A 20,013-nucleotide genomic window follows, 5' to 3' on the forward strand; every position below is an offset into this window, starting at 1 on the left:
TCGGGAAGATCTCCTGGAGAAGGAAACGGCAACCCACTCCAGTATTCTTGCCTGGAGAATCCCATGGACAGAGGAGCCTGGTGGGCTACAGTCCACTTTAGAGTCGGACACGACTGAGCGACTTCACTTTAACTCAAACGTCAGAAAAGACAGACAAACACTGCACGCTAACACACGCACGTGGGATCTAGAAAGACAGTAGTGATGCGCCCGCCTTCAGGGCAGCCATGGCGAGGCAGAGGCAGACAACGGCGTGTGGGCTCCGTGGGGGAGGCGCAGGGCACGAACCGAGAAAACGGTGCGGAAGCGCACACACGGCCACGCGCCACACGGCCAGCAGGGGCTCCTGAGAGACCCAGGGAGCTCAACCCAGCGCTCCGCGGCCCCCTAGGCGGGTGGGGCGGGGAGGGAGATGCGAGCGAGGCTAGGAGGGAGGGGCGCATGTACACCTGCGGCTGATTCATGCTGACGTACGGCAGAAAGCAACACAGTATTATAAAGCAGTTATCCCCCCCCCAAAAAGCGGTACATATATAAAATGGAATACCACTCAGCCATAAAAATAACGCAATAATGCCAACTGCAGCAACGTGGATACAACTGAATGTTCGTATACTAAGTGAAGTGGGTCAGGAAGAGAAAGATACTGCGTGGTATCACTTATATGTGGAATCTCAAATACGGTACACAGGAACCTGTCTGCAGAGCAGACTCACAGAGAGGACAGATGTGCAGTCGCCAAGGGAGAGGAGGGCTGCAGGACGGGAGGTGTGGGACTCGCAGAGACAACCATTACGTGTCGTATGGACGCTCCACCAGGTCCTAGCACGGAGCTATACTCAGCATCCTGCCATAAACCACAGTGGGAAGGGATACTTTAAAAAGAATGTCTGTATGTGTATCCCTGAGTCACTTTGCTGTACAGCAAATTCAGGACTAGAGTTTTTCCTTGATTTCGTCTATCTTAAATGTATGCTGTCTTTCTCTCATACCAAGACTCCTGGTTCCGAAGGACATAGGGGAAAAAAGAATTAGAATATTCCATAAGCATTAATCTGCCCTATTTTATATTGCACAAAATGTTTCACGATATCAATACTAATCATAACACCATCATTATGATTACAGAAAAGCTAAAAAAAAAACCCCTTATTTTCTGTATATGCTATCAGCATTCTCCTTTCACTTATTAGTTTATGGTTGGACTATATCCATTATGAGACAAAGAAATAGGGAAGCAGGACATATGCTTAGAAAAAAGAAGAGTCAAATACTGAATGCAGAGCTCCAAAGAATAGCAAGGAGAGAAAAGAAAGCTGTCCTCAGTGATCAATGCAAAGAAATGCAGGAAAACAATAGGATGGCAAAGACTAGAGACCTCTTCAAGAAAATTAGAGATACCAAGGGAACATTTCATGCAAAGATGGGCTCAATAAAGGACAGAAATGGTGTGGACCTAAAAGAAGCAGAAGATATTAAGAAGAGATGGCAAGAATACACAGAAGAACTGTACAAAAAAGATCTTCATGACCCAGATAACCATGATGGTGTGATCACTCACCTAGAGCCAGACATCCTGGAATGCAAAGTCAAGTGGGCCTTAGGAAGCATCACTATGAACAAACCTAGTGGAGGTGATGCAATTCCAGCTGAGCTATTTCAAATCCTACAAGATGATGCTGTGAAAGTGCTGCACTCAATATGCCAGCAGATTTGGAAAACTCAGCCATGGCCACAGGACTGGAAAAGGTCAGTTTTCATTCCAATCCCTAAGAAAGAGCATTCAAACTACCGCACAAATTGCACTCATCTCACATGCTAGCAAAGTAATGCTCAAAACTCTCCACTCCAGGCTTCAACAGTATGTGAACCAAGAATGTCCAGATGTTCAAACTGGATTTAGAAACGGCAGAGAAACCAGAGGATAAATTACCAACATCCCTCAGATCATCAAAAAGGCAAGAGAGTTCCAGAAAAACTTCTGCTTCATTGACTACGCTAAAGCCTCTGACTATGTGGATCACAACAAACTGTGGAAAATTCTTCCAGAGATAGGAATACCAGACCACCTTACCAGCCTCCTGAGAAATCTGTATGCAGGTCAGGAAGCAACAGTTAGAACTGGATATGGAACAGTGGACTGGTTTCAAATTGGGAAAGGAGTACATCAAGGCTGTATATTGTCACCCTGCTTATTTAATTATATGCACATCATGCATATAAGCCGGGCTGGAGGAAGCACAAGCGGGAATCCAGACTGCCGGGAGAAACACAATAACCTCAGATACGCAGACGACACCACCCCTATGGCAGAAAGCAAAGAACTAAAAAGCTTCTTGATGAAAGTGAAAGAGGAGAGTGAAAAAGTTGGCTTAAGACTCAACATTCAGAAAACGAAGATCATGGCATCTGGTCCCATCGTTTCATGGCAAATAGATGGAGAAACAATGGAAACAGTGAGAGACTTTATTTTTGGGGGGCTCCAAAATCACTGCAGATGGTGACTGCAGCCATGAAATTAAAAGACGCTTGCTCCTTGGAAGAAAAGTTATGACCAAACTAGACAGCATATTAAAAAGCAGAGACATGACTTTGCCAACAAAGGTCCATCTAGTCAAAGCAATGGTTTTTCCAGTAGTCATGTATGGGTGTGAGAGTTGGACTATAAAGAAAGCTGAGTGCTGAAGAATTGATGCTTTTGAACTGTGGTGTTGGAGAAGACTCCTGAGAATCCCTGGACTGCAAGGAGATCAAACCCGTCAATCCTGAAGGAGATCAGTCCTGAATATTCATTGGAAGGACTGATGCTGAAGCTGAAACTCCAATACTTTGGCCACCTGATGCGAAGAACTGACTCATTGGAAAAGACCCTGTTATTGGGAAAGATTGAAGGCGGGAGGAGAAGGGGATGACAGAGGATGAGTCGGTTGGATGGCATCACTGACTCGATGGACATGAGTTTGAGTAAACCCCGGGAGTTGGTGATGGACAGGGAAGCCTGGCGTGCTGCGATTCATGGGGTCGCAGAGAGTCGGACACAACTGAGCGACTGAACTGAACTGAACTGAAGTCAATATAAACTCACTCTGGATTAGCCTCCCTGCTGGATTCAGCCAAGACCTCAAACTGTCTGTTATGAATATGAACAAAGGATAGAGACTATGCTTAAAGATTAAAGGAAACGATGAGTCAGCGGATGGGGAATCTCAGTAGGAAAAGGGAAACTATAAAAATTAACCAAGGGGGATTTTAGAGTTAAAAAGGATAACTAAAACGAAAAGTTCCCCAAATGGACTCAACAGCAGCTTTGAGATAGCAGAGAAATCACTGAACTTAAAGATAAATTAATAAAAACCATCCAATCCAAAGAACAGAGGGAAAAGAAGGCTGAAGAAAAAGAGAGACACGTAATGATAAAGCTACTGAAACACAAAAAGAAAAATCTTGTAAGTAACAGCTGAAAAGTAGTTAATCACATAGAGGGGAGCAACAGTTAAGATTAAAGCGACTTCTTATCAAACATAGTGGAAGCTATCTGCCTGGCAATGCAGGAAATGCAAGGTGCCTGGCAATGCAGGAAATGCAAGGTACCTGGCTTCAACCCCTGGGTTGAGAAGATCTCCTGGAGCTGGAAATGGCAACCCACTCCAGTATTCTTGCCTGGAAAATCCCATGGGCAAAGGAGCCTGGTGGGCTACAGTCCATGGGGCTGCAAAGAGTCAGTCATGGCTGAGTGACTGAGCTTTAGTATATGTTGCACTATACTCAAAATGATGAAAGAAAAAAAAATCATCACAAAGAATTCTATATAGTGTAAAATTGTAATTCAAAAATGATGGCAAAATAAAGACATTCCCAGATAAACAAAAAGTGGGAGAATTCACAGCTAGCAGACACGTGCCAATACAAAATTTTACAGGAAGTCCTTCAGATTACCGGGAAATGACAACAGAGGGCAATGTGAAACCACAGGAATAAACTAGTAAGAGGACTAGAAATGTAAATACTTGAGTAAATATAAAATACTGTGTAAATATATTTTCAAATCTTGTCTTCTTTAAATTTCTATTAAAAATAGGATTGTATGAGGAATTATTATATCGCACGGTTGTATTTATAACATATACAGACATTAGTAGCAAAAGAAAGAAGCTATATTAGAATAAAGAATGAAGCTACAGTAGAGCCAAACTTTGTATTTTACAGAAATAATTGATAATTTAAGATATATTTTATAATTCATAGAGAAATCACCATAAAATTTTTCAAAAAATACAGGTTAAAAAATCAACAGAAGAATTAAAATGTAATACTGAAAGGTATTTGCTTAATACAAAAAAGGGTAATAGGGAGGAATAAAGAATTCAAAAAAGATATGAAACATACAGAACCAAAAGAGCAAAATGGCAGAAGAAATTTAATCCTTCCATGTGCGTGAGCTAAACATTCCAATCAGGGCGAACTTTCTAATACTGGATCAAAAAGTAACCTCCAACTATCTGCTGTCTACAAGAGATATGCAAGAGATGTGCTTTAATTCAAGACACAAAATTGAAAGCAAAGGATGAAAAAGATACACCGCGGAAACTATCCACAAGATGGCTGGAGTGGCTGTAGTAACTTCAGATAAGACAGACTTGTAGTGAAGAAACGTCACTGGAGACAAAGAGACGTCTACGAAGGCACCTACTGCTGATACCTCGCTCTATGGTGGAAGGCTGAGCACTTCCTCCCTGAGGTCAGGCAGGAGTATGATAGAGAGGTCTGACCACATCACGCCTGTCCAACGCTGTATTGAAGGCTCTGGACAGTGCAGTAGGTGATTGTAGAAACAGGAGACATATAGCTTGAAAACAGGGAAGGAAAGCTGAGTTTATTCACAGATGACACAACCCCATACGGAAAAATCCTAAGTCATTAATCTGTTAAAAATTATAAGAACTAGTTAATAAGTTTAGCAAGGTTCCAAGATAGAGCATCTATTTATAAAAATCAATAGTATGTATATGAGAGCCAAGAATAATCTGAAAATGAAATTAAAACAATCATTCACAATAGCATAACATGAATAAAACAGGAACAAATTTAACAAAAAATTAAAAACCTATGCAATAAAAACTACAAAACATTTTTGAGAGAAATTAAAGAGACTCTAACTAAAAGAAGAGATGGTGGATTGGAAGATTCACTATGGTTAATGCTAAGCCATGTCCTACTCTTTTGCGGCCCCATGGACTATAGCCCACCAGGCTCCTCTGTCCATGGGATTTCCTAGGCAAGTGGGTTGCCTAGGAGTGGGTTGCCATTTCCTTTTCCAGGGACCTTCCCGACACAGGGATCAACCCTGAAATTCCTGCATTACTGGTGGATTCTTTAACGCTGAGCCACCAGGGAAGCCTGTTGTTAATGTGATAATTCTCCTTAAATCGACCTAGAGATTCACTGCCACCCTTACTAAAATCCTGGGAGGCACTTTTTTTTTGGTAGAAATTGACAAGATGATTCTAAATTCACATGGAAATATCAAAGACTGAGATAGACAAAATAATTTTGAAAAAGAACAAAGAGGACTTATACTAATTTAGAAATTTGCAATAAAGCTGCATATTCAAGATGGTATGCTATTGACTTAAAGAATAGATATATAATGACACAAAATACAAATTTCAGAAATAAACCTTTATATTTATGCTCAAGCAGCAGCAAGTAATTTTTACTAAAGTGTCAAGACAGTTTAATGGGAAAAGAGTTGATTTTTCAACAAATGGTGCTTAGACAACTGGATATCTAGATGCAAAAAAAAAAAAAAAATTTAACTTAGATTCTTACTTCACAACATACTAAAACATTAACTCAAAATAGATTAGAGACCTACATGTAAAAGCTAAAACTATAAAACTTCTGGAATAAAACATAGGAGAAAGTCTTTATAGTCTAGGATTGGGCCAATATTTCTTAGAGAAGACACCAAAGGATGATCCAGAAGAGAAAAACCAGTTAAGTTGGACTTCATCAAAATTAACTTTTCCTCTTCAACTGATATAATTGAAAAAAATGAATACCAGCCAGATACTGGCAGAAAATATTTGCAAATTATGTATCTGACAAAGGTTTTGTATCCAGAAATACATAAGAAGACGACAATCCAGTTGAAAACAGGGCAAAGATCTGAATAGATGTTTCAGCAAAGAAGATACAGGAATAGCTAATAGCCACATGCAAAACTGCCAAACATCATTAATTGTTGGGGAAATGAACACTAAAACCACGATGTATGGTTTTAACCACACTACAAACCCACTGTGTATGTGATAGTCGTTCAGTCATGCCCAGCTCTTTGCAACCCGATGGACTGTAGCCTACCAGGCTCTTCTGTCCATGGGATTCTCTGGGCAAGAATATTGGAGTGAGTTACCGTTTCCTCTCCAAACCCACTAGACTGGCTTTAATTTTAAAATTGACAATACTAAGGGTTGAAGAGAACGGAAAGAAGCTGGAATGCTTACATTGCTGCTAGGAATGGCACAGTAAGATGCCACAGTCGCTTAGGAAGACGGCTTGGCAGTTTCTTACAACTTAAACACAAGCGTATCGCCCTTGTCTGGTGTCTCTTGGCCGGTTTTCATTCTGCTCTCAGCATCGTCCTCGTCATGGGCCCCAGTCCCAGCAAAGAGCCTTAGTGGGATGGTTCCAGGTCTCCGGAGGGGCCGGACCGCTCCAGCCCCTCAGCTCTCACTTGGCAAAACTCTTTCACTTTCAGCTGCGAGTCCCAAATTGGCCAGACAAGCTTTCCAGTAGCCTTGCTGGCTATTTCTGGGTCTCCTGTTTGCAGGCCCTAGAATACCCGATTGCTGCCTTCTGCTTTCTCCCACACAAATGCAAATAACATGCTTGTCTTGAGCTGCTGGAAGTCTGTCCTGTTAGCTTGTATATGCTTTGAGGTTCATGAGTACATTTTCTCATCTAGTTTTGTTCTAAATGTTGTTTGTGGGGTTTTGGTTTTGCTATCTGGTTACTATCTTTTTAACGTCAAGATACAAGAAGACCCCCGAGCTCTGCCAGTGCTGTTCTTCCCAGGTTCCTCAGCTGCTCATTCGAATCTTCTCTTCTAAAGTGAAAGTGTTGTTTAGTGGCTGGGTTGTATCTGACTCTGTGAACCCACTGACTGTAGCCCAGCAGACTCCTCATCTTCCAGGCCAGAACGCTGGAGTGGGTTGCCATTTCCTTCTCCAGGGTATCTCCTTGACCCAGGGCTCGAACCCTCGTCTCCCGCACTGCAGGTGGATTCTTTACTGTCTGAGCCCCAGGGAGCTGACAGACCCTAATTTATCGTGCTTACCGTGTGCCGGACACTGTCCAAACACTCTACTTTCTAAGGCTCTTAATCTGCCGCACAACACCATGAAGCAGGCGCTGTGCTGCACTCAGTCACAAACGAGGGAAATGAACCACAGAAAGGTCGAGGTCACGGCATTCTGTGAGAGAGAATTCACACCCAGGTTGCTGGCTCCAGCGGCAGTGCCCACTAACCCCGCGACAGCGCTGCCTGCCGAGAGCACAATAGGTGCGTTGTCCCGCCTGGGAGCCAAGACCACCGTCCCCGCCCGCCTCCCCGCAGGCCTCCTGAAGACGGGGAAAAGACCGTCCCCAAAGGCCGGGCTCAAGTCAGCTCTGAGAAACGCGGGGAGCACACCCAGGCCAGTACCCGCCCCCGCCCGCCCCGCCCCCGGACCCCCAGCCCGTCTCGTCACTGCCGTGCTGGCACAGGTGCTAGAATTCCTTGTTGACATCTTTGTCTTCCCCATGAGCTCATAGAACATTTTTTATTCATCTCAAATCCCAGAGCTTATCCTAGAGACTGGCAGCCAGCAGGCTCTCAATAAATGTCCATGGAACTGAGCAGGCAATAGCATCTCTTAAAAAAGAAAGAAAATCTAGCTCAAAATGAACTTGAAAGCAATATAATTGCATCTTTGAAAAAAAAATCTGTAATTCAGAGGTTTTACCAAGCCTGGCTAATGAGTTTTTCTGGGTATTTCTTCAGAAGAAATACAGTATCAGATTCTTCCTGGTATTTTAACTGCTTGTTTCCAACATGCAGATTGCTGCTTCTGATGCTAATTTGCCAGGGAGACTCAAAGAAGCAGCTCCCACGCCCTTCAACCACGCACCTGCCAGCAAAGAGACGATACCGAGGGAAGAGCCGGCAGAAGCAAAGTCACGGCGGGTCCCAGGCCTGGAGGGCTACCACCAGAGCCGCCCGGGAGTGGAAAGCAAAACGGACACCCAGACAGAGAGGAAGGTGCAAGACCAACCGTCAGCTGAAAGAAGCAATCCATTAACTGGTGCGAGTCTCGCAGTTTCGTGGAGGACTTTGCTGTGAGAACACACAATTATGTTGTAGCTATGTTTACTGATGTGCGGATCAGTGGCAGACATAGCTCCACAAATATGAAGGCAGGTCTTTGTAGGAAAATGTATGGCCCCTCTCCTTTTCAAGAGAAACTTCTAGCATTTCCTAAGAAAAGTCATAAATGCTCCAAAGATATCTCAGTCATTTTCTGGGCTTTAGCTCAATCTCTCTGTGACTCTCTGTAAGAGTTGACTAAAAATATCTCTGCAAAAAAAAAAAAAAAAGAAAGAAAGAAAGAATAGAGAGAAAAGCGATGACTTAGAAACAGGTAGGAAATATCTCTTGAAAAGAGCTGGGGCCTCGACCTCACGCCCTGCCCTCACAGTACACATTCCCGCGTTTGGCAGCCACGCCCGGGCAGCGGGGGAGCAGGTGGACGAGCGTGGCCCAGATGGGAGCCCAAGCAGGGAAGCTGCTGGCTCGCCCACAGCCCCACCACCAACCCTGCCTCCCCAGCAGGCACATCTGGACTCGCTCTGTGGCACGGACATCACCAAATTACCAAGAAAGCTCCCCGCTGTCTGACAGGCGCACAGAGGGTGAGATCTGGCTTCCTCCTTGACCAGACGGGACATGAATTCCTCTTTCCCAGTGCACACGTGTCATTTCAGCGGTCTGCCCTCGAGCCGCTGCCTGCAAGGCCCGCACTGACACAGGCTCACAGGCTCCTGTGTCCAACTTCACTCCATGAGATGTCAACTCAAAGAGCTACAGATTAAAAAACAAAACATGCAGGTCTGGGAGGCTCTGGGAGCAAAGGTTCTCAACACTAAGCTGTGGAAGAGGATAACACACTCCTGCTGTGGGAACCCTGAATCCAGATGTGTCTGGGCTGAAGGAAGGAGGCTGACCAGCACCACGCTGCCACCCAGAGATGAAACAGTCCGTCAGACCTGCCTGGGGTCATTGTTCAGGCACTAAGTCGTGTCTGACTCTTGGCAACCCCATGGACTGCAGCCCGCCAGGCTCCTCTGTCCATGGGACTTCCCAGGCAAGGATACTGGAGGGGGTTGCCATGCCCTTCTCCAGGGGATCTTCTCCACCCAGAGATCAAGCTGGTGTCCCCTGCATTGGCAGGAGGATTCTCTACCGCTGAGTCACCAGGGAAGCCCCCTGCTTGGGCAGCATCTTATAATGCAGCCGGCATCATTGGAAATAGCCTTATCTCAGAGATCAGGCAGACAGCAGAAGCCCCTGTGATGAGCCCAGAAAACATATTATTTCTGACTGAGGACAAGGCGATGATTTGATCCCTGGCCCCCTCCACCCCCTTTCAACGGAAAGACATCACCTTTCCACATCCAGGAAGATCTGGAAGCCCAGAGCACAGCTCCGCCCTCCCACTAAGAAGCTGCGGCAGGAGCAGTAGCACCGTGAGCCCCGCCGGCGGCCGCGTCCACCCTGCACCCCAGGACTAGAACCCGGCTCAGCCCTTAGCGCTCAGCACACACGTGCTGTACTAACTCATTTTAAAGAAAACACACAACTGTCAGGCGTCTATGTGTCAGGAGCCACAGCCATCCCTGAACAGGAGAGGTTCACTCACTCACTCCTTCACACACAGCCGTAGACAGACACAGGCCCCTCCCCAAACCAGACAGACAAAAATTCCTGGAACTTGTACGCCGGTGATGGCAGGCAGACAACAAACAGATCAGGAAAAAATACATAATGCAGGAAAGGGTTAACAAATTCCTTTCCTCTCCTGCTTGAGAATCTGACCTTAAGTTAACTTTTCAGTTCTGCTTCTCTGGAAACCTAATTAAAGATACCCATAGAATGTCAATTATGTTAGGAGGCAACATTGCTTATGTTAAAAATGACCCCTGATTGATAACTTGCATCTGGACTGGAAGGAGCTATAAATATCTGATGGGGACAACACAGCTTCGGGCTTCCTTGACTGCGATGACGTACAGCTGGGTATCTCCCCAGGGAGACATTAAACCAGGACTGAGCCCACCCTTCCTCGACGCGAGGCTCCTTCTCTAGAGCAGGACACTGCACGACAGGGGCGGGCAAAGCTCTCGAGTGGCCGGATGGACAATCCAGCCCACAGGCCACACGGGAGAGAAGCCCCCGACAGTGCCCGGCTGGCAGCCTTTGATTCTATTCTAGGTCAGTCTCAACAGACAGATGCCCAGTGTGGCGCATGAGTCTCGTGGGCTGGAATGCTAAACAACCTAAGCAGGTCCCTGTAAGCTCTGTTCACAGTATACTTGATGCTGGTTAAACGCTGTTTGCTCAGTCACTCAGTCCGACTCTTTGCGACCCCACGGACTATAGTCTGCCAGGCTCCTGTGTCCATGGTATTCTCCAGGGAAGAATACTGAAGTAGGAAGCCATTCCCTTCTCCAGGGGACTTTGGGACCCAGAGATTGAACCTGGGTCCCTGCACTGCAGGCGGATTCTTCACCACCTGGGCCACCAGGGAAGCCCAATGCTGAGAAAAGTGAAGTAGAGCAGAAGAGCGGGCTGGTGGAGCCACACGCCCCTGGTGCCAGTTTAGGATCCTTTCAGGTCTAAACAACACTGCCCACCCGACTTTGCCTTTGCAAGTTAGCTCCTGTTCACTGATTCATCTTCAGGCTCTGCTCAGACACTTGCTGGGGAAACCTCCCCTGCCTGCCCACCAGGCCCAGGTCAACTTCATTTGCAGATGGAGTCTCACAGCAATGGGTACCTTGCCTCCTGAGCACCATCTTGGCGTATAGTCATACAACCAGGACTATAAGGACCTGGTTTCTTTCTGAGAGCAAGAAGCATATCTGGCTACTCTCCATGTTACCCCCCAGCACCTGGAGAACGTCTGGCAGGAGTGGGAGTGGAATAAACCCTAGTAGAACAAGTGAATGTTATAACAAACCATCTGAAACTAAACAGAGGTGGGCAGCGTTCCTCACTCCACACTGTACATTCCTGCTGTGTCTGTTCATTGATGATACCCCACCCAGAGTACGACCCGAGAGTCAGCCAGCTCACGCTGCCATCTGTATCAGAAAATTCCAGAGTCAATCTCTGGTCGTATCAAGAGTTATTGGGAAATATATATTTTTTTAAAAAGTTAATTTTGATTTTGAGACACCACTGTTATATAACCATCTCTTTCGGAGGAACTTGCAAAGTGAAAGGCTACATTTAAAGAACATAGTATCGCCTTCGCCTTTGCCGAGACTTAAGCCCACTGTAGTTACTTATCTTCCTGTTGGACTAGAAAATCCACTGGGATCTTTTGTTGTCTCTACCCTAGCTCCTAGCACATAAATGTTTGATGGATGAATAAATACGTGAATGAATAAACAAAGAATCTCCCCCTTCCCCCCATTAAAACAGAAAATCACTATCTTAGACAAGTTCAAGGTGAAGAACTGGGGTAACTTCCTGCAGCCGCTCATCTTCAGGGAATTCTAGCTCTGAATGGTGGCTGACGGGGGCAGCCTGCAGCTGGGAGAGCCAGGCGGGGAGTGGCCTTGAGAGCTGCCGTCAACTGCCAGTTAGTTCACCAGCCCCCTCCCCTCCCCTCCCATCTCCCCTCCTGAAGCCAAGGACCGCCCAACACTGAGGCACCCACCATGCTGGGCGCTGATATCGCTTCGGCGACACAGGCCTCTAACACGCAGAGCACACTAGCACTGGTGAAGTGCATGGAAAGCAACCAACCACCCGTCCCCATATTCACTCATGGAATGCGGCCCTGGAGTTTCATAAGTAAAACTGACAAAGTTTCCTGTGTTTTCGTATTAAAGTTTTGACGGCATTAAGGGATGAGCCAGACCCAGTCTACACTGAAACGAAAGACAGACGCCTTGGCTGACGCTTATTACATAAATAGTGACCCCTAGACTGACTTTAAAAGTCCTTATTTCTGAGTGTAATGCATTCCTTGCTGACCAGCTCTCCATTTTCAAGACGGGAAGCAAGCGGTGAGGGGCGGGGCCAGGTTTCGGGGGGCGCACAGGGCCAAGCACGACCACCAGCCAGCGCTGTGACCCTGGGTCAGTCACCCTGCCTTGGTTAATCCCCCTCCTTGTTTCTAACACTTTTAGGTTTACAACCACATTGACAGGAAAGTACAGAGATTTCCCATATACCCCTCACCCCAAATACACAGGCGTTAGCAACCTCACTCACCAGAGCGGTCTTTTTTTTTTACACCAAGGATGACCTTCACTGATGCATGTTAATGACCAAAGTCCATGGCTCACCTTAAGGTTCACGGCACGGAAGGGAAGAGTGCTGTGCGTTCCACGGGATTGGACAAAAGCCTAATGACACCGCTCCGCTACTGCGGCCCCTGGTGGCTCAGCGGTAGAGTCTGCCTGCAATGCAGGAGATGCCGGTTTGATCCCTGGGTCGGGAAGATCCCCTGGAGGAAGAGGAAATGGCAGCCCACTCCGGTATTCTCGCCTGGGAAATCCTCCCAGGCCACAGTCCATAAGGTTGAAAAGAGTTAGACGAGACTTAGGGACCCCACAACAACAATCCTTCCGTACAGCGGCACACAGAGCACTCTCAACGGCTCTAAACACTTACGCATTCTGTGCGTTCATCCCCCCTCTCCCCCAGACTCCTGGCAGCCACCGATCTTTTTATTGTCTCCATAGTTTGGTCTCTTCAAGATGGCATATAATTGGGATCTTTGCTTTTCCTTTGAATAGAGAGGTTCAAAGCCTTTACGTCTGTAAGAACCCTCAGGGCCCACCCACAGGGACTGAACAGTGCTGGACGGCAGGCTACCCACTAACTACTGCGGCTCTGCTTCCAACACGCAGCTCTGCGGCCGGGCCCGCCTGCAGCGCGCGGAGGCGCGGGGGCACGTGCAGGCTGTTCATGGGACGGCCACAGGTCTTGGGCTCCTTGTCACGATGAACCCAGATTCCTGTGGCGTGTGTCGCAAACAGATGAGTCACTTCTGCAGGCAGACTGCTCTGAACACAACTCAACACTGCCTTGTCTACTGTTTCCCCAACCAAAATGTAAACCCTGTCATGGCAGTGACTGGGTCTGACTTGTTCACTTAGAACAGTGTTTGGTGCTAGTAAATAACTTAGTGAGGTTCTAAATGTTTATTGAATGGTCATTCAACATGATTTCTCTGGGTCTCAGAGTTCCTGTCTCTAAAGGGCCCTGATTTTTTTTTTTTTAAATGTAAAAGCGAAAGTCCCACAGTCATGTCCGACTCCTTGCGACCACATGAACTATACTGCAGTGGGGAGCCTTTCCCTTCTCCAGGGGATCTTCCCAACCCAGGGATCAAACCTAGGTCTCCCAAATTGCAGGCAGATTCTTTACCAGCTGAGCCACAAGGGAATTTTTAATGTGCTCTAACCAATTTCAGACTCTTTTGTCCAAAATGCAGTACTTGGATGCAATCTCAAAAACAACAGAATGATCTCTGTTCATTTCCAAGGCAAATCATTCAACATCACAGTAATCCAAGTCCATGCTCCAACCTTAACGCTGAAGAAGCTGAAGTTGGACGGTTCTATGAAGACCTACAAGACCTTCTGGAACTAACACCCAAAAAAAGATGTCCTTTTCATTATAGGGGACTGGAATGCAAAAGCAGATGTCAAGAAACACCTGGAGTAACAGGCAGATTTGGCGTTGGAGTACAGAATGAAGCAGGGCAAAGGCTAATAGAGTTTTGCCAAGAGAATGCACTGGTCATAACAAACACCCTCTTCCAACAACACAAGAGAAGACTCTATACATGGACATCACCAGATGGTCAACACCGAAATCAGATTGATTATATTCTCTGCAGCCAAAAATGGAGAAGCTCTATACAGTCAGCAAAAACAAGACCAGGAGCTGACTGTGGCTCAGATCATGAACTCCTTATTGCCAAATTCAGACTTAAATAGAAGAAAGTAGGAAAAACCACTAGAACATTCAGGTATGACCTAAATCAAATCTCTTATGATTATACAGTGGAAGTGAGAAATAGATTTAAGGACCTAGATCTGATAGATAGAGTGCCTGATGAACTATGGAATGAGGTTCGTGACACTGTACAGGAGACAGGGATCAAGACTATTCTCATAGAAAAGAAATGCAAAAAAGCAAAACGGCTGTCTGGGGAGGCCTTACAAATAGCTGTGAAAAGAAGAGAAGTGAAAAGCAAAGGAGAAAAGGAAAGACAGAAGCATCTGAATGCAGAGTTCCAAAGACTAGCAAGGAGAGATAAGAAAGCCTTCCTCAGTAATCAGTGCAAAGACATAGAGGAAAACAACAGAATGGGAAAAACTAGAGATCTCTTCAAGAAAATAAGACATACCAAGGGAACATTTCATGCAAAGATGGGCTCGATAAAGGACAGAAATGGTATGAACCTTGCAGAAGCAGAAGATATTAAGAAGAGGTAGCAAGAATACACAGAAGAACTGTACAAAAAGATCTTCACGACCAAGATAATCACGATGGTGTAACCACTCACCCAGAGCCAGAAATCCTGGAATGTGAAATCAAGTGGGTCTTAGAAAGCATCACTACACACAAACCTAGTGGAGGTGATGGAATTCCAGTTGAGTCATTTCAAATCCTAAAAGGTGATGCTGTGAAAGTGTTGTACTCAATATGCCAGTAGACTTCGAAACTCAGCTGTGGCCACAGAACTGGAAAAGGTCAGTTTTCCTTCCAATCCGAAAGAAAGGCAATGCCAACGAATGCTCAAACTACTGCACAATTGCACTCATCTCACACGCTAGGAAAGTGATGCTCAAAATCCTCCAAGCCAGGCTTCAACAGTACGTGAACCATGAACTTCCTGATGTTCAAGCTGGATTTAGAAAAGGCAGAGGAACCAGAGATCAAATTGCCAACATCCACTGGATCGTCAAAAAAGCAAGAGAGTTTCAGAAAAACATCTATTGCTTTATTGACTATGCCAAAGCCTTTGACTGTGTGGATCACAACAAACTGTGGAAAATTCTGAAAGAGATGGGAATACCAGACCACCTGACCTGCCTCCTGAGAAATCTGTATGCAGCTCTAGAAGCTACAGTTAGAACTGGACATGGAACAACAGACTGGTTCCAAATTGGGAAAGGAATATGTCAAGACTGTATATTGTCACTCTGCTTGTTTAATTTATTTGCAGAGCACATCATGAGAAATGCCGGGCTGGATGAAGCACAAGCTGGAATCAAGATTGCTGGGAGAAATATCAATAACCTCAGATATGCAGATGACACCACCCTTTTGGCAGAAAGCAAAGAAGAACTAAAGAGCCTCTTGACGAAAGTGGAAGAGAAGAGTGAAAAAGTTGGCTTAAAACTCAGCATTCAGAAAACTAAGATGATGGCATCCGGTTCGTCACTTCACAGGAAATAGATGGGGAAACAAAGGAAACAGTGACAGACTTTCTTTTCTTGGGCTCCAGAATCACTGCAGACGGTGACTGCAGCCCTGGAATCAGGAGGCGCTTGCTTCTCCGCGGGAAAGCCATGACAAACCTAGAGAGCGTGCTGAAAGCAGAGACGTTTCTCTGCCGACAAAGGGCCACATACTCAAGGCTGTGGTCTTCCCAGTGGTCACATACGGCTGTGAGAACTGGACCATAACGAGGCAGAGCACCACAGAATTGATGCCTTTGAACTGTGGTGCTGGAGAAGACTCCTGAGAGCCCCTTGGACAGCAAGGAGATCCAACCAGTCCATCTTAAGGGAGATCAACCCTGAATATTCACTGGAAGGACTGATGCTGAAGCTGAAGCTCCAGCATTTTGGTCATCTGATGTGAACAGACGGCTCATTGGAAAAGTCTCTGATGCTGGGAAAGATCGAGGGCAGAAGAAGAAGAGGGCGTCAGAGGATGAGATGGCTGGACGGCATCACCGATGCAATGAACATGAACTCGGACAAACTCCAGGAGACAGTGAGGGACAGGGAGGCCTGGACTGCTGCAGTCCACGGGGTCGCAGAGTCACGACTGGGGACTGGACAACAGCAACAACAGCCCATTTGGACTCTGGGATTTTCAGATTCCAAAACTGACCATCAGCTCAACTGCTATGAAAAGTCTTCTTGTTACTGAAATGACTTGTGTGAAGTGCTTAGCACAGGTGACTGGGTTGACCCCACATCTTCCAGACTCAAGACTCCCTGAAGGACAAGAGGCATCCCTGGGGTGGGCGAGGCGGCCAGGCTGCAGGACTCACACTGCTCCAAAAACTTCCCCTGAGGCGGTTGTGAGTAAGGGAAGCGGCCACCTGCACGGACCCCCACTCTCTCCATCAACCCATCCTCCTCTCAGTCAAACGCACACATGCTTCTTGCTGAGATCACAGTGTAGCCTATGGCCAAAAACCAAGTAAAATGAACCACATCTGACCAGCGTGGGGGCATGATTCTTCTGGTACTAGGCTCTGGCCAAATGAACCCCCTAGTCTGGGCTCTTCGTGATACCCCAAGCTTCTCCACGCCTGGGAGAAGCTTGTTTTTAGCCTTCCACCATCTTTCCACCACCCATCCTCCAGCAAGAAGCCAACTTGGAAAAGGAAATGGGAAGGGAAATAACATTGATTGAAGGCGCCCCGCCTCTGATACCACCCTTGCGTCTGCCCCTCTCTCCCCAGTTGAGCAGCAGCTCTGGCCGTCCAGCAAAAGTCCTGTCAAGGTCACGGACGCCGTGCACGGAATCTCACCCTGTGCCTCGGTCTTCACCCTCAGGAACATCACAGCATCACTCGCCCCAGGTGATGCTCGGGGTCCCGCGGGGACGTCCCTCCTGGTCCGCTCCCCTGGTGGCTCCCTGTGGGCCCCTCCCCTGAGCCCTGCGCCAGCTCTTGGAGGTTTCCTGCTGGGCCCTGGGCTGTTTGGGCTTCTCTCTTCACACTCTGTCCCTCCCTGACTCCAGCCAGTCCAGGGCTTTAAATATCACCAATGCACTGAAACACCCAACTTGTGCCTCAAGCGAGTCCCCGCACCCTTGGGACGGAGCACCCAGCACCCCACACGCCTCCAGGGCATGCACTTCTCTCCCTGCTCCCGCTGTCACCTCAGGGGCATCTGTGCCCAACCCCCACTGTCCCCTCGCTTCCGTCCCAGTGACCCGGGGCTTCTTCCCTGGACGGCCACAGCTCTCCCAGCGTCCGCCACCGCAGCAGACCCGGGGAGTCTGGGACTCTCCCCTTCCCCTCCGCTTCAGCCCCAAGGGACCCTTTTCGGATTCCTCAACACGCCAAGCTCTCCCTGGGGCAAGACCGGCCCTCTGCTTGCAGCTCTTTCTCCTACCGTTGGCCTGTTTCCCTCCTTTCCATCCCTCAAGTCCTGGTCCAGTCACCTCCTCAGGAGGCCTTCCCCGACCCCCTCACGTAAGCACGCGCCCTGTTATTTGCTGCACTCTTTCATCTTCTAGCACTCACTTTGATTTGTGATTTTAAGCACGGGTTTACTTGCTTATCATGCCCCTCACTAGACGGCATCCTCCCTGAGGGCCTGGGCGGCGTCTTCTGTTCATCAGCTCAGGACCACGCACCGTCCTGGCCCACAGCAGAGCTGCGTTAGCTGACTGACTTCACCTCCTGCACGCCAGGTCCTGTGCTGGAAGGTTTATAGAAAAGCCTATACGTTTTGATACAAGCCTCCGCTCCAACCAGAGTGGCTTCCTCACACCCTACAGAATACACACAATGCTGTGTGTACCTGAGCTAAGTCGCTTCAGTTCTGTATGACATTTTGCAACCCCGTGGACTGCAGCCCACCAGGCTCTTCTGTCCACGGGATTCTCCAGACAAGAATACTGGACTGCGTTGCCGTTCCCTTCTCCAGGGGATCTTCCCGACTCAGGGATCAAACCTGAGTATCCTGCGTCTCCTGCTTGACAGGCGGGCCCTTTGCCCCTGAGCCCCTGGTTTCCCACAGAGAACGCTGAGCACAGTCCTGACCCCACGTTCCCACCAGCGAGTTGGAAAGCACCCCCGGCTCTCCCCAGCCTGCACCTGCATCGCCTCAAGCCCACTTCTCCAAAGCTGTATCCCGCTTCCCAAATCTGCAGCCGCCTCAACATGCAGCTTCCCGTCTGCTTCTGTGGCAAGCTGGACTTCCCCTGGCACAACATGCACCGACTCTTCCGAAACTGCCTGTTTTATTCAGTTCTCAGAAACAGGGTTCCAGGAGGCGGGACTTTGTCATTCTTTTTCACCGTTAAAGCCCCAGGGCTAAGTGCGGGCCGGTTCCTGGTAGGGCTACGCTCAATCCTCATTAAACGAATGAATAAATACTGAATGAATGAATGAATGGGCCTGCAAGCTTCAGCTCAGTTAAAGTGATTAGGTGCTCTTCCACGGTTTGCTCCTTTTTTAAAAAAGTATTAAATTTATTTAGATGTGTCGGGTCTTGGCTGCACATGGGGCCTTTTCTTGCGGGGCATGGACCCTCGGTGGTGGCACACGGGCTTCGCTGCTCTGCTGCACGTGGGCTGCTAGTTCCCCAACCAGGGATGGAACCTGCATCCCCAGCCTTGCAAGGAGGCTTCTTAACTGCCAGCCCAAGGAAGGCCCCTACGTTTTCTCTTAGCCGTCCCCTTTAAAGCGACGTGTGACATCGTTCCCTGTTTCCTTCTCCTACCATCTCCCAGAGTACAGGCTCATTTCCTTTTACTCTCTAAATCTCTTGAGAAATGTCATGTACAAAAAGTTGATGTATATTCAATAAATGCTTACTGGAAAAGAGTCTGAATTTTCTCTTTGACTCTTAATGTAAAAATGGGTGCACGGTTGAAAAAGCCACCACTTCTGTCACTGCCAGAAGGAAGACGTTCTGAAGGCAAGAAGGCAAAGGACAGGGCCGAGTCGCTCTGCTCTGGAGCCTGGAGAGACCAGCGCATCCAGCACACGCCACCCCCCCGGCTGCAGGAGCCTGTCTGAAGCTCCTGCTTCTCTGAGGCCATAAACCCAGGAAGCTCAGCCTCACGGCCCTTCTGCCTGCCTGCTGATTCCAAGCTACACTGAGCAGGGCTGAACGGTTGCAAAGGTCGACAAGACAACTGGGGAAGTTCAGAAACTTCTACAAGTCAACGTGTGGTGGTGACTAGTGGTCTAGTTCAGACCAGCACATAGTGGTGCTGCACAGACTCATAACCAACACATACAGTCCCTGGACTGCAAGGAGATCGAACCCGTCAACCCTAGAGGAGATCAGTCCTGAATATTCACTGGAAGGACTGATGCCGAAGCTGGAGCTCCAATACTCTGGCCACCTGATGGGAAGAGCTGACTCACTGGAAAAGAACCTCGTGCTGGGAAAGACTGAAGGCAAAAGGAGAAGGGGACGACAGAGAATGAGATGATTAGATACCATCACTGACTCAGTGGACATGAATCTGAGCAAACTCCGGGAGACAGTGGAGGAGAGAGGAGTCTGGCGTGCTGCAGTCCATGGGGTTGCAAAGCGTCAGACACGACCTAGCAACTGAACGACAACAACGAGAGCATCCTGGTGACTGACTATAGTCGCACAATCCTCCCTTTATTGCCTGGCCTGGCTGCAAACTCCCCAGGGAAGCCCGGAGGCTGACCATACTGCCTGCCCTCCTACGCTCTCCAAGTCAGGGCCTCCCACACAGAACTCCTGATGCGACCCAGGAAAGAGTACAAC

General features: G+C 47.7%; 1 protein-coding gene and 1 non-coding gene across 8 annotated transcripts in view; both read right to left on the bottom strand.

Annotated features, from left to right (window-relative positions):
* Nucleotides 1–20,013, bottom strand: part of TTC7B (tetratricopeptide repeat domain 7B) — a 277,951-nt gene that overhangs the window by 148,218 nt on the left and 109,720 nt on the right. The gene's annotated exons all lie outside the window — the stretch shown is intronic.
* Nucleotides 13,229–13,354, bottom strand: LOC133256308 (small nucleolar RNA SNORA11). The gene has a single exon (XR_009739180.1). It is a non-coding gene; the product is annotated as a small nucleolar RNA SNORA11 (small nucleolar RNA).

This window comes from Bos javanicus, chromosome 10 (assembly GCF_032452875.1).
Source record: "Bos javanicus breed banteng chromosome 10, ARS-OSU_banteng_1.0, whole genome shotgun sequence".
NCBI classification, from domain to species: domain Eukaryota; kingdom Metazoa; phylum Chordata; class Mammalia; order Artiodactyla; family Bovidae; genus Bos; species Bos javanicus.